Here is a 6,866-nt window from a genome sequence, read left to right as displayed (position 1 = left end):
CACAGGGTTGTCGTAGAGAGTCGAGACTTGCTCCATTTTCCTTCATTTTACAACAGATTTCAAACGATGTGCTACTTAACCCCCCTTGCCATTTGAAACTTTTTAGTTGGATCCCGTCTGGAGCCCTGCGGGGAACCCTGAGGCAAACTTTTTACTCCAAAAAAGTGTGGCCTTGAAAATGATGGGATACATGTTCACCGAGTTTTCCATTTACCCAATCGTTTCCGAACAAATGACTCGGTTCAAACTATTCTAGCAGGTAATTTCCTAGCTATGGCTTTTTAAATATCTAGAAATTGGCCATGTTTTAGGCCAATATCACGGGAACGGTAAGACATAGAGATATGATATTGGTGGTAATCAATCCCTAATAGAATGCTAAACATTTTTGTCCTGATATTAATTGGTGGCCACTGGCCAACTGGCCATTGGCCAAACCACTGGCCAGTTGGACAGTGACTACCGGTTACTATTTGGTACCAAAATGTTTACCATCCTTTTAGATATTGATCAACACCAATATGATCTGTCTATGACTTACGGTTCCCGAGATATGGCTGCTTAAATTTCTGTAAATCGGTCATTTTTTGGCCACTATCTTGCGAACGGTTAGATTGACGCGAAAAATTTAACCATTTTGTCTAATAGTTTTTGATTCTCTATCTAATGCAGTGTACAAAATTGAAAAAAAAATGCAAATAACAGACAGACGGACAGATAGACACACAGACATAGAGAATTCAGTAACGAACTTTTTAAGTTCGTTGAATATGTTGTAGCTCACGATATCCCGTCCGGTGACACGTATAACTTCGGGATTTGTCTAGTTATAACATATCCAATGCGAACACAATTGTCTCGTTCGGATCTCACAAGGGAACCTTCCGAAAATGATAGCTGCAGTGAAAGGTGTGGCCTATGCCAATTGAAAGAGCTGTAACAGAGATGAGCATTCCCAAAAAATTAGCTGCCCATAGCAATAGGTCCAAGAAATATAAGGGGTGGAAGTTCGGGAAACAGCAAGGTTGGACAAGGGGGAAAAGTGCAAATTCCGCAAAAAAAGGGGGGCACGGCAAAATACAATGCTGGCAACTGATGTATAGAAAGAGACTTGCCACAATAGGGAACAAATGGAGGCCACCAGTAGGGTTAACAGTGTTGCCAACTGCAATGAAAAGTACATGTTTTGCAAAGAGCACTATATGAAGTGTGTGCAATATTCAGTGTCAACCTGTCATGTAGAACATAAGATATGGCGTGTCTAATCAGTGGTACAATCTAACAAAAGAAAATAGAAAAAACCAGAAGTACGAAAAATACGGAAAAAACGTAGTTGGCCATAATGCGCCACATTTGATCAGGGGCTGTACATATTAGAATGAACAAAACAAGAAACACCGAATATGCAGGAAACCGACGTACCTAGAGTCGAAAAGAAAAACGAGTTCCAAAGTTGGCAAAACTGGCCATGGACATCCAGACAAGTCTAATATAGTTAGGCCACTCGCTTCAGAAAAAGAAAATTCCGGCAACAGGCATCACTCGGAATGCATCAATGTTAGAGCGATTGAGGCAATGTCAAGTCGGGGAACATGAAATGGTTGGGTTGAGCCAACAACCGATAATAGAAGTAGTAAACATTATGTCATGGTTGGGTCGTATGTGGGAATATGCAGGGTGTCCCATCAAACTTTGTGACCTGAAAGATTTGCGAAACGAACAAAAATGTGACGGATCCAGTTGTCCAGGAATGTACCAATGTCAGGGGGTGATAAAAGTCTGTGAGAAGCAAGTGCCCCCAGGATCCCCAACATAGGGCCCCAGGAGCCAACTTCAAATTTTCAAAAGGAAACAGGGACCGAGTGTTACCTCTCTCGATTGATCATGGAATGTGCAACAACATATATAGGAAACATTTGCTATATGAAGCATGTTTTTCAAAATGGACGCCACAAATATGTGCTGTCTTAACATGACATCGAACAATGTGATCTCAAATTGCTGCGAAGCAAAAAGAGATGTTGCTAATCCAATTGCACAGGAATGTACTCATGTCGAGGGCCAAGAGAACATTGTAAGAAGCAAGTCCCCCAGGGCTCCCATCATAAGGCTCAAGGGGGTCAACCGCAACATTTCAAATGGGAACAGGGGCGGATGATATTTCTCTGGATAGATACAACACCGTCTATAAAAAAACATTTGCTATATGAATATGAAACAGATGTCAGGCAAGGACAACTAGCGGTGTTTCCCATACGATCAGACGATGACTTATTTATGGCACGAGCCATAGTAGAAGGCGGCTTGGTTGAAGAAACTACACCCTCTCAGTAACCTAAATTGCACGAAAATTTCCAAAGCAGGTTCATTGACCTGACTACCGCATGTTGCCCACTTTGTCCAAGAGCGGGATGGTTAGTTTCTAACTTTTCTACCGAAAAGCATTTGTCTGGAATGGTGTTTCGGAGACAATAAAATAAAGAAAATATACTAGGCAGAGAGAGAGCAGGGAGGAGGGAGTGTACCAATTATTCTTTCCTCTAAACCAGCGTTTCCCAACCTTTTTCAACTTGCAGCACACTATGGGTATAACATGGATTCTCACGGCACACTTATAGATATTATTATTTGTAAATATAAAACACACTGGTATTTTTTTCTTTGATTACTGATCTCCTTCGCACAGAGAAGAAAGCTCGATCACTGGGTTTTCCTCGTGGTAAATCACTATGCTTATTTTTCATTCTAATTTAAAAGGAGAAAACAACTGCAATGAAATGTTGGACTCAGGTTATTAAAAATACGCTTACTCTTTCGAAAACTGTATCCAACCTTTTACTAAGAATGAAGATCATTAAATAACGAACGAACAAATAAATCTATTTTACTTTTAAAACACAAATGTAAATAATTTATCGAAAGGATTGAAAGATATTTTAAATTTTCAAGTTACGAAATAGTCTGTAACGATAAAGAAGCAATAGGTCATAACAATAACAAATACTTTTTTCAACATTAGAAATGTACAGAAAAGTAACACGTCATGAAACTTAAAATTGTAGATTCATAGTAGAGGTTCATAGTAATGTGCAATACAAATATACATTTTCCCCTACGTTTTGCAATTTGATTGCTATAGAATTAATAATTTTGTTTTGATATCCTCGCGGTACATCAGTGGCCCATTCACGACACACCAATGTCGCGGTATTTTCACTGCTACCTTCTCATTTTAGACAGGCATATTTACAACAAAGGGGGTAGCGTGCACCTTTGCACCCCCTTAAATCTGGCCCTGTCCAGAAGTTATGTAGCCTTATATCGTTCATGGAAATAAAAACACAATAGTTATAACTATGCTAAATTACTATAGACTGCCAATTGCTCATTCAGACAATTTATGATGTTCACTTTATTGCAATGTTCTTATACAGACTAGATATAGGCTACTGATAATAGTTTTATACAAACTAGATAATCAATTATTATTATTATTATTATTATTATTATTATTATTATTATTATTATTATTATTATTATTATTATTATTATATTTGAAGTACAATCAAATATCACGACATTAATTACTAGTTTTAATTAACTGAATTGAGCTGAAAATTAGATCTTGATCTCGGAAGATTAACTATTAAATTTATACGTTCTGTACCTTTCTAAAGTAATAAATGCTGGAATTGGTTTCAAGGCTGTTCCTGAGTGAATAATTTCTTTATAATAATATTAAAAGTTTTAGAAAAATTTTCGAGACATTCGAGTCGAGTCGAGATTTTTATGAGCTGTCTCGACTCGACTCGTGTCTCGACTCGAAAATTCGAGTCGAGAAACACGTTTGTCTCGACTCGTCTCGAATTTTACAAAGTGTGTCTCGACTCGAATCTCGACTCGAATTCGAGTCGAGTCGAGTCGAGATTCGAGACATGTCTCGACTCGTGCGCATCCCTAGGCGGGAGTTCATGTGGTTCGGATTCCACATTTATCAGTAGGTCCATGTCTTACAGTACAGTACAGCACGCTGCTGAAAGGGACGTTAAACTCAAAATCAACTCAACTCAACTCAACTCAAAAATAATTGAAGATATTATTTATATATTTTTCAAAGTTCATAATAAGCATTGACTTTTATTCTTTATTGGAAGATTTATTGAAACATTAGATATAGTTTAAGTTGAAGTTGTTCTTTTATGCAATGCGTAAAACAACACTTCAGGTCCACAATACCAGCGTCCAATCTGACCATAATATACATCGAGACTTAAGTTGGAAACTTCTACAGGACCCATGAAACATTGCACTTATGATTTACCTATCATAGTCCGGTTTCTGCTTGGTACCCTTTAGTTTTTATCTTCTAGATGCGCTATTTAGTACCCCGAAAAAAACAAAAACAAAAAAAAAAAAAACATTGACACGATGTTGAATTTAGCATTGTAAAAATAGGTCCACCCTTTTCTCTTAATCCTCTATTCAAAGCGATGAGGGCTTAAATCAATGACTTCCAGCTTTGACGTTGATGGTAAATGTGATAACAGATTGCAGGTATTTCCTACAATCAACTGAGTGTTCCAAGATCTCTATTCCATCTCCACGTTAATCTCTCTACTACATCCAAAAAACCAGAAGAAGCACACTTTCTGTACATCCTGATAAACCAAACTCATTCACGTGGTGTACAGGCTGACACTTACTTGTTTTCTTCCTACTTTCTGCGGGCGCTTACCTCTTCGATAATTTTTTTTTTTGGTGTATTTTATTACTTTTTATGGTGAAATATGGGAAATTTCAAAAATTTAGTTTCCTAGGTATAAACAGAAACCTTGATAAAGTAGAACACGATATAAAGTAAGATGAAATTCCTGAAAACGTGAGATAATTATTTTGTCAGTTGCACGAGGATGTTGATAAGTATTGTTATTCCGTACCAGTTCTTGGGAAACTCTGTGTAGAACATTGCAACGCAAAAATAAATAAATAAATAAAAGCAAAAAATAAATTCTAACTGCTATGTGGATTATCGCAATCCAATTTTGTGTTGCATTGAAGCAAACCGTTACGGAATGTCCCCGAAGGGTTATTTATCTGACAATATTGTTCTTACGGACATTTCTGAGGTGACAAACTATATTCTATTTTCAGTTACTTACTATTTTATGTAATTGCACATAGAAACTAGGTTAGAATTGAAACAGATTTGTATTGTCATTGAAGACAAGCATACGCACAAAATTTTGTTGAAAACGGGTGTTCAATTGGTTAATTACACAATTAATTACAAGATGTGATTCAGGGGTGCAATCACTAGGGTCCACCGAGATCGAACTCCCCCCAAAATTCACTACCTCAACATACATTTGTACACTTAAAAAAAAAAAAAAACTGTACTTGTTTAACAGGGAAGTGATTGATGTAGCACGAAAATTTCATCTTACTCTTCATCTGTACTCTTTCTTTTATAAAAACAATCTAGTTATGTCATTATTATCTGAAAATATAGGCGAAAGCATTTTATAATTACTTATCATCTTTCCGGTTACAGAATAACACCCGTTCAATACTACATAGACGTAGTAGCTTGTAGTATTTTGATCCCCCTCCCCCAAACCTTGAACCACCCAACAAAAATTTCTGGCTGCGCTCTTGATGTAACTCAAACATTGAAAGGTAGCATGAATAAAGCAATGCATTGCAGTAAAACAAACACGTTTTACGGTTCTAGATTATATTTTCGAACAAATGGTTTCACAACTGTCCGACAGATGACACTCACTTGCGGCATGACTCGTTCTGACATCTGTTGGCCGTTCATTTAAATATCTGCTGAAATGTTTAGTGTAGTGTAATTGGACATACCCATTTTTGAATGTCCTAATAGAGGATGTATCTGTTCGCAAAAGTATATGCCGTTCTCCTGAAAAAGAATTTATATTCTGTTTTGTATGTTTTTTTTAAAATTCATATCATAGTGTGATTCGTGTGTTCAGTCTTGACATGAATCACGTGTTCACCAAAACTATCTCTAGGCAGACCTTTCTCGAAGCTATATGATTATCGTATGTGTCTTTAGCACGACAGACACGATTTCGATTCCCTGTCGGAGTTCATTTGGTTCGGATTTAGCGTTAAGCTCTAGGTTCACACGCTGGTGAAAGGGATGCTAAACCCCAATGAACCAAACGAAACTATCTGTAGTCTTTATTACTTTTTTTACTCTCCAGCGATGATAGGAGAGAAGAAAGTATGATAATAGCCAATAATAATAATAATAATAATAATAATAATAATAATAATAATAATAATAATAATAATAATAATAATAATAATAATAATAATAATAATAATAAAAATAATAATAATATAATCCGAAAGTAAAGTCCGGGTAGGAAAACTTTGTCCACAAGCTTTCGTGTCGACAATGGCCTGAAACAATGGGATGCGTTGTCGCCATTATTATTCAACTTTGTCCTGGAATACGCTATAAGGAAAATCAAAGATAGTAATCAGCAGAGCCCGGATGTTGTTGACCTAAAATTTTCTAAAAAGTGACCTGTAAAATGACACTAAAATTCCTGTAAAATGACCCTAAAAATCACAAAAATTGACCTTAAAACTTTCGTTTTCTTAAACGTTTATTTCGTTAAACATTGACATTTTTTAATATCCACTGGATTTTTAGTTAACATTTCTCACTCATATTCAAAAAGTATTGTTTCACTTAGTTGCAGTCCATTGATAATTTATTTCTATTGATCAGTCCATTGTACGGCATTGCAAGTATTGAAAGCGTCAATTCACTCCCGAGTTGAAGCTAGGAAGCACTCTTAAACAATACAAGTTCGCAGGTGTAGACTACA

This window comes from Thermobia domestica, chromosome 4 (assembly GCF_964235325.1).
Source record: "Thermobia domestica chromosome 4, izTheDome1.hap1.1, whole genome shotgun sequence".
NCBI classification, from domain to species: Eukaryota; Metazoa; Arthropoda; class Insecta; order Zygentoma; family Lepismatidae; genus Thermobia; species Thermobia domestica.
Note: the sequence above shows the minus strand (reverse complement) of the source record.